The sequence below is a fragment of the Pinus tabuliformis genome, chromosome 8 (genome assembly GCF_031772625.1).
Source record: "Pinus tabuliformis cultivar Carrire ecotype Pingquan chromosome 8, CPIR1, whole genome shotgun sequence".
Classification (NCBI taxonomy): domain Eukaryota; kingdom Viridiplantae; phylum Streptophyta; class Pinopsida; order Pinales; family Pinaceae; genus Pinus; species Pinus tabuliformis.
In genome coordinates, this window is record NC_142294.1 from 811,545,304 (window position 1) to 811,557,502 (window position 12,199).

At 31.5% G+C, this 12,199-nt stretch overlaps 1 long non-coding RNA gene across 2 annotated transcripts in view; it reads right to left on the reverse strand.

Annotated features, from left to right (window-relative positions):
- Positions 1-8,839: 8,839 nt before the first annotated feature.
- Positions 8,840-12,199, reverse strand: part of LOC149238048 (uncharacterized) — a 157,819-nt gene continuing 154,459 nt past the window's right edge. For both annotated transcript variants that reach the window (XR_016245333.1, XR_016245334.1), the window contains exon 5: positions 8,840-9,302. This is a non-coding gene — a long non-coding RNA (uncharacterized LOC149238048). The remainder of the gene's footprint in view (positions 9,303-12,199) is intronic.

Here is a 12,199-nt window from a genome sequence, read left to right on the forward strand (position 1 = left end):
CAAATATCCCACGATGACCTGAGTATAGACTTGTTTAGTAGATCGAACTTTTACGATGTGCTGTGGGTCCCTTTTTCAACCTTAGGTTATGAAAATGATACCCAAAAAACTACAATCTGTCCACTTTCTGTAACTTCTTACAAAAATTCAATCTAATGCTCAGAGCGAAAGTTACGATGATTTCCCCAAGGTGACTTTCAATGTAATTTGGGGGTCTACAACAACCCTAACTTCCTCAGATTATATCTCTAAAAATATAGCGAGACAAGATCTGAAATTAGGAGCCAAGGTACAGATTGATTTCTTCTCATATGGGTTTTTTTAGCTTCTAAAACTTCATAGCGAATGTGTTATAGCACAAATTCCATGATTACGTGTTTAGATGAAATTTTGGAGCTTACAAAAGTTCTCACTTCCTCAAATCATATCTCCAAAAATATAGTGAGACAAGATCTAAAATTTGGACCCGAAGTTCAACACGATTTAGTCTCAAATTGGTTTTTTTTCTTCTAAAACATTGCAGAAAAAAGGTTATAGTGAAAATTCCACGATGACCTATTTGGAGCAACGAATCCCTTGAATCCAAAGGTGTGATACCAAATATTATGAAACCACCTCACAAAAAGATAGAAACGATAGATCAACGCCTTAAAATTCAACCTCTTCAAGGGGACAACCTCCTTTATATTACACAAATGAACATTTCTTGGATGATTCCAATGACAAAACCTCCTTTCTATATATAGGAGTCTAAGGGATCACAATATAACCAAGCTGACCTAACAATAATAATAGAAAGGCACAAAAATAATAATAGATGAATTCTATGGGGCATAATAATAACAATATGGGGACAATAGGGGCACAACAATAACAATAAGGGATACAATGACTATAGTAATGGGGGAATCACTAGTATTATAGGGACCTAACAATTATTGTATATAAAAATTTTATGAGTAGTTTTTGGATTCTGGATCAATCCCGGGATAATGTTTCATGGTGGGGAGGGAGGAGAGGAAGTGAAAAAATGTTGTTGTTCTCATGCTCCAAAGGGCTACCAGCATGTAGTAGTTCTACTTTCACACATATTATTTACACTATCATTGCATGTCTTTCCTTGTGAGAAGTTAGTTTCTCTCCTCACAAAATAATGTGCACGACTATTTAGAGTTTAATGCATGTGCAGCTATTATTAAGGCTAGAGCTAATCTTTCTTAAATGATATTAAAGACAAACATGGATACTATAATGATATACAACAACAAATTTGGCATGCCATCTTTGTTCAAATGTTCAGACTTTTGCGGTGTCAAAAATAAAATTTTAAAATTTTAATTTGTAATTTTTTTAAAATTTTAACTCAGAGCACCCTTTGATGACCCATACACCCACTTCTCCCTTTCCCTAGATTTTGAAAATGGTGTACCATAATAGCGCCTACATCTCCTAATAACTATGGTATTATTTTATTTTTTCTCGAATTCCAAAGTACACAATAAGGCTGAGCACTTCAACACAAGCTAGAATTTTAACTAATATAAGACGCAAATTGTTGTAGAATATGAATTTATATGTAGATAATATTAAGTAAAAATACACATCAAACAAATTGATTTTACAATTTCTAGATAATAATTTTACGTGAAATAAGAGGATTTGAAGCATGTGATACAACAACAAGGATGTTCTCATGCCCTATTGTAGTGACTACTAGAGCATGCAAAGAAATAACAATTTTATGTGATATAACACAATATATAAATTATATAGACTATACCATGCCAAACGTAATAAGGACCTCACCTCACATCTACAAGAAATAGAATGACAACAAAATCTTGGTCAGGCTAAGTTGTAGCATGATCCTCCATAAAGAAAAAGGATAGAATATGTCATTTAGAAGATGGGTTGTAATAAACCTAAGGTTTGAATTTGGTTCCATTGATGTCTTATCTCAATTCAAATTCAATGGCAGAATTTGCCTTGTATGTCTTATTTTTCTTGTGTACATGCTTTGATCATCAACTTACATCTCTTGGTGTAAATTGTAATTCACACTCCTAGAGTTTTTGAACAGTGCATTTTGGAGTGATGATTATTTAGATTGAGTCAAGGGTTGAGCCCACTACCTAACAATTTACACACTGAAAGACAAGAAACATTAGAGAAAGGGTTGAGGCCACTCCCTAACAATTTGCACAAGTAAAAGACAAGTCCATTAGAGAAATTTTAGCTTAAAAGTGCCCATGAAATTTTCACATAATTTCCATGTCATAATATGTAACCTAATCAAAATACTTTAAATTTAAAAAGAGTTACATGTATTAAGTAATTTTAAGTTGTTTAGTTAGGTTATGGGTGAAATATTTTTTTATTAATTTATATATCCTTGAAATATTTTATTATTAATTTTGGTATTCCAGAAATATTTTATTAATGTTATTTAACTACCTTACCCATATGACCTAGAGTCTAACAAAAGTTATTAATGCAATGTAAATCTTAATGTTAGTGAAAAAACATAGATTAAAAATGATGTCTCATTGTATCATTAATAGACACGCAAAAAAACACCAAAAAAAAAGTTAAATATAAAATATGTAAAAATAAAATATAGTTATAGGTAAATATAAAATAGCTAACTAGTTAAAAAATATTTTAATAAATAGTTAGTTGAAAAACATATTCCAAAATGACAAATTACTAAATTACTAAATGACAAATTACTTAAAAATTAGCTAAATAGCTAAAAAAAATATTCCATAAAGGACAAATTAGCACATTCCTGTGAAAAATATAAAATATATAATTAAATAAAAAATAGTTAAACAATAAAAAGCAGCATCCAATAAAGTACAAATTTCTAGATTGTGGCCAAAAAAATATATTTGGGAACACAATAAAAAGTATAGTTAAATATAAAATATACATAGACACTTAAATATAAATATAAATATTGACAATTAAATTTAAATATAAAATATATATAGAGTTGTTTTAATAAAAGTCTCATATAGAGGGTTAGTGTGAGGAAGGGATTTTTTGTTTAGATGGATAAATTGAGAAATTGTATTAGTGGAATCTAGATATTACTTCAAATAATCAAGAAGAATGACATGACCTCTTGCAAGGAATAAAGTTAGCTAAAAGTGTTTCAATCCATAAGTTAATCATTCTAGAGGGCTCAAACAATGCCATTCTACATTTGAGTCTAATCATTAATATAGCATATCTTAAGTTGCTCCTTTCGCTATATAATGATAAATCTATGTTTAAATTCATTTTCTAGGATCAAAGTCTTTCATGTATTATTCATAATGTATTTGACTTAGTTGTAATCCTACTCCCATTTTGGATAATTTGTCACCCTTTGAACTTAATTATGTGTGATTGTGATCACATAATATAAAAGTGAAGTTTCAAATAAGCTCCATGATTCTAATCATTCACTAATCCAATAAATAAGTGTTTAAGTATAAGCTTTTAGTCAATCTATAACAACCTTTGAATATTACACCTAGTAAGTTTAGATTCTTGAAGTGACACAATTAAAATTACTAACATAAACTACTAGTTTCTATTATTGTAATACTTGTTAGATAGTAGTATTTTTGTTCCTAGACTAAATTAGTATTTCACATTAGTCATTTTTATTTGTGTCACTTATTAGCTAGTCACAAGTTTTAAACTACGACTAAATTAGTTGTTTGTGTTAGTAGTTTTTAGTTTGGTCACCTAAGCATGCTAATTTTTGGTAGTATTTCAGTTGGGAAAGCTACGATGACTAAAGTTTTTAGTCATTAGTCACTAGTTTTATCATTTTCTACTAGTGTAACATGGGTCAATATTGTGCATAATTTGATGGTATTTTTGTGACCAAGTCAACCATTTAGTACATTTTAACACAGAGGACCAAATTAAATATTCTCATCATTACCATGAGAAATTGTCACTATTAAGGCCCATTATAGTTCTATCTAGGTTTATCATAGTCTAAAGTGACATCGAGGCCAACACATTAGGCCATAATGACAACAACCTCCCCCTTTGGACTTGAGGTCAACCTAGTGCAAAACACCAAGTCCTTCTCGTCCCTTTTGACATCTAGGGCAAAGGAGAATATTGAACAAAGAGAAGTACTCCCCTTGAAGTCTTTCACACTATGTTGACTAATCTTCTGCAAGTAAAACAAAGAACTTGGTTGCACAATAATATTCTCATATGAACCCTACTCCCCTAACGACAACTTATAGTCATATATAATGCAGGTACAAGGATTTATGAAGCTAGTACATGGTTTTACATTGGAATGCCTAATGACTCTATTGCCACAATATACGAGATAATACATGGCTTCAACACCCAATATCCCATACATGGAAGACAACATGGGTCTTTTCATGACCAATGCACAAAAATAAGAGTGAACGATGATACATTACTATTCAAATACATGTATATGTCCTCTCCTCAATACATGATCAATACAATGATATATGAAACATACATAGCATGAAAATATAAGTAAATCACATGGATACTCTCAATACCTTAGCCATATATATAAATCACAAGTGAGTAAGGAAGATAAAGTTGATCAACAACATATCAAAGACCCAACAACACGAACAATTAACTAGCAACCACCATGCTTTGTATATTTAACTACAACCTAATGATATGATAACAAAAATGGCCTAGTGATAACAATATGTACCTCCTCCATATCAATTAAAGTATCAAGCAAAAGTAAGCAAAGCATTAGGGAAGAAATATAAGGAAACTTAAGGAAACCCATACATCGACAACAATATAGGATTTCATAATTGGACATCATGAGAAGCCCATGAGTTCATCATAGGTCAACTATCCCACATACGGTATTGGTATCAATGTGATATGTAGAAATTTCATGGGGTTATAATCTAGCGACACATAGGGTTATCATTAAAGTTGAACAAGTGAAATAGCACACATGCGTCACTCCCTCGAGATCATGCACCTCCTTCTAACATGTTACTCTTATGGACCTGATTATCATAAATCTATCATATGCTTCACATTCACTTCCATAATCCTTTCGGAAATATGCATATGGTATGATTGAATGAAGTGGGGACTATCTTCCCCTATGTAGAATATGAGGAGAGGAGACTAACCTCTTATGTTTTTTAATATTTTTCTTTAGTACATATAACTTGTATGCATTTTTAATTTATTTTATTATCACCTTTCTAGTGTCTTTTTCTATAATTTTGAATCCTATTGAGGTAAATATAAGTACATTCTCTTTATAATTTATTTTACCAACACTAAGAATGTTCTTCTTTATCCCTTCAACCACAACCCATTATTTTCTTATGTATTTTTGACATCTAGATCATCTCTACCTTTTTTAATTACCTTTGTGAGTGCTTTGTTTCCAAGAATTACTTTACCCCCCTTTGACTTCTTAAGAGAGATAAATCTTCTCTTATTTCTTGACATGTGATGAGAGAATATATTGTCAATGTACCACTAAACTTCTTCTTCTAGTGCACAAAGAGCAAGGTCACACTTCACTTGTATTTCTTCCTTTTCTCTAATATGATCAATGTAGATTCATCTTCTTCAAGTCTTTTGATTGCTAAATTCTTATTTAGTTGCATATCTTGGATAGCTTCTACTTCTTGTCTGAGATGTTTGAATGAATTCATTGACTTGGTACTCCATTCTTTTGCTACATGTCTAAATTTATTTTGTGTATAGCACCTTACATGAGGAGAGAATGGGGCAAGAGAATCATAGTATTTTCAATTAGTGGTTTTCTCATTTCTATATGATATGAAATCAATATATTTATAAGAAAATAAATTACTTGTCAAAGAGTACCCTTTCAAGAAATTTGAGTACATGTGAAATGGTGATTTTCCTATGGAGAGACTATTTTCTTGAGGTACGAAAAATCTTATTTTGCAATGACATATAAAAATTTTGATATCATTGATCAAGGGAGAGAATGAATTTTTGTTTCTATTTCTCCCATACTCATTGGGAGCAAATGATTTCCTTTAAAAGTTGACTTTTCTTTGTTCCTAATTTAGTTGTATTTTTAATTATTTAGTATGATTTTCAGAGTTTATTTTTTTTGTATTCAAAATTTCTTACACAAGCTTGTGATTTAGATTCTCTTTTAATAGTTTTATGGAAACCAAAGGTTAATTTGATGAAGGGGGCCTTTGACTACTAAGAAAGAATTTCAATATATTTGTACTATCTTGAAATATCGAATGTTTCTCCTTTTGTGTTACTTTATCTTTTAATGATCTTACCTTATCCTCTCTTTATCATATTATCTCTTCGAGTTATGTTCTTAACTAGGTAATTTTTTCTTTAAGCCCATTTTCATGTTAGTCAAATACTTGAAGTAGTTCATGACTTTGTTTATTTGACTTTTCCACATCATACTTCACATCTGAGCTTTAAGTCCTTCACAATATGGTTTCTTTTGTTTAGTTATTCAGTTAGTGACGTATTGCTTAATGTTTCATCATATTTTTTGTTTTCATATTCCTTCACCTTAACCTTAACATTGTGAGTTGTTTTCAAAGTAGAAACAAATTGCCTTCTAAGTTTAAATACTTCCTCTAATCTCTCTTCTTCTAACTTAGTAACACCATTTGATATGGTCAAGGTTATTTGATGACCATACTCATCTTTTGATGGGATACCAATTTATTCTTTAGAGACATTGAATATTTTAAAAGCAATATTACCTATTATTTTATATTACAAACTTCTTCAGTAATTGTATTTCCTTTTCCTTCATAGATATCCCATACCACTTTCATAGATTCATAGCCCAGGATTTTCTCAAATTCCAACTCAAGTATGTTACAATAGATTGCATTTAATTAGTGACATTTTCCTTCTCAAATTTGGACTCAGCTATGCTACAATAGATTGCATTTAATGAGTGATAATTCTTCTACGATTCTTGACTAGATGGGGGAGTTTTACTACACTGAAAATCATGACATCCAAGAGCCATTAACCTAGATTAATCATTTCTTTCCAATCATGTTAATTTGCATCATTAAGTAGAGGCATACCTTCATTATCCATGGCTTGTGCACATAGTGATTGACCTTGATCTATAATTGTTTATACTACTAGTGCATGTGTTACATCACTAGCACAATCATAACTTTCATGAATTGATTTCTTCCATTGAGTTATCTTCATATTGTGCTTCTTTCCCATGGTTTGTCATCTACTCTCAAGTAGTTAGGCTTTACCAGGCAGTCATGTAATAACTATTTTTAGAAATAATGAGCCTAGGGATTGAACCAACCTATCATTAACAATATAGTATACATTAGATCTAGGCATGTGTACTAAATGAGTAAATCATGAACAACATGCAATGTAAGAGCAAGTAAATCATAAGAACACATCATTGCATCAACACATAAGGACACCAAAAATTTTAGGTGGAAAACCAAAGCAGGAAAAACAATAGTTGTTATTGTGTTTTTCTTCCTCTTATTATTCTTAAGATTTTGGTCAACAAAATCATTTTCATTGAAATATTATTTTTGCAGGTAAATAGTGTTACATCTTGTGCTATTGCATACTCTTACTATTGCTCAAGCTCCTACCTTTTGGAGGCTACAACCTTCTCTTTTCTTTAGCTACAAGTGGAAGGAATCTAGCACTTCCTAATGAAGTTTACCACCCACTAGTGGCATGAAGCTACCACTCTCACACTCATAGTTCCAACTCTAAATCAGCCAGCATGAAGCTACCACTCCCACACTTAGATTTCCAACTCTAAGTCCTTAGTGGATTAGCTTAAAAACTTTCACACAAGATCCACCTATCTCAAACACAACAGAAAACCTACAAACCATGTTTCATCCAATTTTCAAATTAGACTCACATCAACCATTATACTCAATCATAATAACCAAAACCTTTTTTTTCAAAAAATCTTCCATCAATAGAGAATTTTGCTTATTAAACCATCAAACCCTAATTATACAGTATACATGAATGTCTTTAATGAGATCAAACCATACACTCTACAATAGTCAAAAAATCTAAAGGAACATTATAAAAATCAACCATTCCCTATGTACATAATCAATCTTGTGCATAAATCTTAGTAACCAATCAAGCCTCACAAGGCAAGATTTACCATCAACATCAAATAGTCATACTTAATGATAACAGAATTCCCAATGCAAAACATATTGATAAATACATCCTTAACAATTAACAACCCACAACTCTTAATAATGCCAAACCCCTTTATGCAGAAAACCCTAGCTCATGCTAGACTATCAAAATCAATGCACTATCAAAATCAACAACAATCTGTTACTTGGCCAATGCCTAACAATATTGACCAAGGAACATTTTAAGGGCCAATATTGGCAAGTCTGCTCATTTTGCATGGTTTTTCCAAAAAAAAATCCCCATTTTCCAATATTTTCTAAAGTCATTCGCCCAAAGATTTGGATATCTTCAAAAAATATCAAGAAACTTTTTATAGTCTACATATTAGGGACACATAAGATTTGCCAAGTTTTGTAAACTTAATTAAGATAAATTTTCATCCTTAAAATTTTACTTGATATTGACATAAATCACAATGCATCATAACATAAGGACACAAAATATCTTCTTTTGTTCAATATATGCTTCCACTAGCAAGCCCTCTTACAATTCAATCTCAATACAATCATACTTCAACTAAACCAACTCAATGCAAAAATAATTTTCCTCTAATAATACATCAACATATATGAATGCCTTCTAGAACATCATTACAATATCAGACTCAAGTGCCACAATGCATCATAACATAAGGACATCTCTTATTTTTTTCAATATATGCATCTACTACCAAGCCCTTGTACAATTCAATCTCAATACAATCATACTTCAACTAAACCAGCTCACTACAAAAACAATTTTCCTCTAATAATACATCAACATATATGACCATGCATGCAGTGCCTTCTAAAACATCATCACAATATCAGACTCAATTGCCACAAGTTCTCATACATCAACACTACATATTTTTAAAGGCAGACATCAACTAACTCATAATCACCAATAAAACAAATACACAACTTATCAATTCAGCATAACCATACCTAAAATAGTCCTTTGCATAATACCAACAAAAACTATCTCAAAGAATCATGATAGGTAGTGTCAATACTGTCATCAAGATTGTCTTAATCAAAACTCCGTATCCAAAATGTCAAACCTTCAATGTATGGATTTCTTCCGTGTGCTTTCAATCTCTGCAATATGGAGAAATAAAACTTCAAAACAAGCAATAAATCCTACATATACCCTATATTTGTAAACCTTTGTCAAATCGACACTCTATCAATTGCACACAATAACATCCTAAGTATAGATAACTTCTATCTTTCCCACTACTGGCTCTTGCATACAGTATTTAGCAATCAATTCTCTGTAATATTAGTTATGGCATAACACTTTGTTCTCTGGAGCATATATAAATCTGTATCAACTAAAACAGAATCCATTAATTGGATTACTAGTAGAAACAAACGAATGATCTCTGCAGAACAGTATATCTCTATGTATTTATTAAAAGGGTGCGCATGGTATATATGGCCTTCAAAAACCTCCAATGATAAAACTATTAAAAAAATGGCCAACGATCCTCATGAAAATGGAGATTTAGTTCAGAATGTGTAGTTGATCCAAGCACCACGCATGCCGTAGTAAACCCTTCTTTTGGATTCTTATTAGATTAATTAATGCACAAATAGTTACAATATTTACGCGTTGGTGCGTTTGACCCTACATTGGTTTAAAAATCATATCATCAATGCACTAGTAGTCTCATCCATCCACACAATACTTTCTACATGTAATCATTTTGCATAAAACACTGCTGTATTTTTGTCATTGCAACAATAGCAGGGACATGAAGATCGATTAAAACCCACAAAAGATTTTATGACAATATCTGGAGGACAATATAAGCCATGTCATATAGTGCACATACAAATGATACCAATGCACTGTTCCCTACAATTTATTTCTTCAAAATTCATTAGTCACTGCAATAATTAATTCGAGCACACTCTTGTGACAACTTTAACTATATGTTCTTATTACCAGATCAAAGTTTTCCATAAATACGTTATATACTACGACTGCCCTGCACACATTAAAGAATAGATATATCCTTGAACACACCAGATATAAAAACTCAATACACTCACTAAATTGCATACATCAGAACTCACACCCTTAGACTTAAATCAAGGGTCCGCTCCATATGCACCGATTTTCTGGTAGTAGCGCTCCTCACACACAAACTTGTACCACTGAATGCTTCATTGATCTTGTATGTTCATAATACCAGATTTTAGTATTGATCTCAAATCGCAATTTTGTTCGAGATATTGACATAGTGGTCGATCAACAAATGTTTGTATCGATCTCTGCAGCACTTGTGACCTATGCTAGAGAAATATAAATGAAAATCCAAAACAATACAGAAGAAGTGGTGTTGTCAACCTCCTCAGATCACATATTCATGAGAGATTTCCATCACAGATCAATATATCAAATGCTCCTTTTGGTGAGATATTTATAATTTTAGACCCAAGATATACCATGGGCCAATATTATAGACAATTTTAAGGTAATTTAGTAACCAAATCAACCATTAAGTACACTTCCACATGGAGGACCTCATTGAACATTCTAGTCATTACCATGAGTAATTACTATGGTTAATGACCACGATACTTTGATCCAACAGATTAGGCCATAATGCCAACAGAAGTCTAACATATGAGCATACTTGCATCCTGCTAATTCAAATATTGTTAATTTTGATCCAACGTTGCAGCAGAATGGATGATAGAATTATGGCAAATCTTGTTAGGCATTCTATGGAGTAGGACTCCAGTAGTGACTGCACATAGGAGTTCGTTTGATGGAGAGGGGTAATGGAGATTTATGGTGATGGATCTCTCATTGAATTCCACTTGCAATAGGGTTGTATGCAGTATGGAGTACCTGGCAAAGCAGGAGCAAGACGATGAATTGAAGGTGTAATTGGCCTCAAGCATTGAATTCCACTTGCATTAGGGTCCTATGCAGTATGGATTACCTGGCCAGACAGAAACAGGACGATTAATTGAAAGTGTAATTGGGATTAAGCATGTCCTATTTATCTTTTCTTATCTCCACTGAAAGAGGAAAGTAGCTTAGGAGGTGAGCGGCCACTTTGCTCTACTTAGTCCGCAGTTGGAATCAATGCTAGTCGCCATGAAATGACTACAGACGGTTAATAGTTTGTTAGTGAGATTGGACAAGATTAAATTGACAGTCAACGACTCTAGAAATTTTTAAAGAATTGTTCGCGTTAACAAATGGTTTGTCGAATGGAGGGTAAGTAGGGTAGGAGGATGAGGAACTTAGGGAGAAAACGATGGAAGAAGCCCCTCCTCAATAACTGGAATTCATTTAGGCATATCATGCTAGAAGCTCTTTACCTCGGAAAACTGCAAAGATCATGTTTTAGTTTTTTTTAAATATGCTTGGTAAGTATAGAGTGTATTTGGAGTCTTTTGGTTTTAGTTTTTTTATATGTTTGGTAAGTATACAGTGTATTTGGAGTTTTTTTGGAGCCTGGTAAGTATATAATGTATTTAGGAGTCTTAATAAAATAAGTGTGGTAAGAGTCTTCGTTAGCAGTTGGTAAGGTAAGAAAAAGTGTTTTACCTTGTAATTTTGGAACATTAAAGTTGAAGAATTTGTTTTGAATGTAAAAGTATTGACATTCAAACCAATTAATTTAATACAAAATTCTCATTTTAAAAAAAATATTTCAAAATAAACATCTATGTGCGTGATTAAAAATACAACTTATTTAGATATAATTAAATTACAGTTAATTATTATAACAATTTATATAATTTTATTTTAATATTATAATTCTTTTCCTAATATAACTTTCATTTATGTTTTCAAAATTGAAAATATCACTCCCATTTGCATAATATGCTTTATAATAAAATATAATATTATAATATTATATTATATTATGTTATAAATTATACTTCAAAACAAGTATCTATCTATATAATATCAAGTTCAACTCTAGATAATTTAAATTAGTTTGTGTTTCTTTATATAATATTCATAT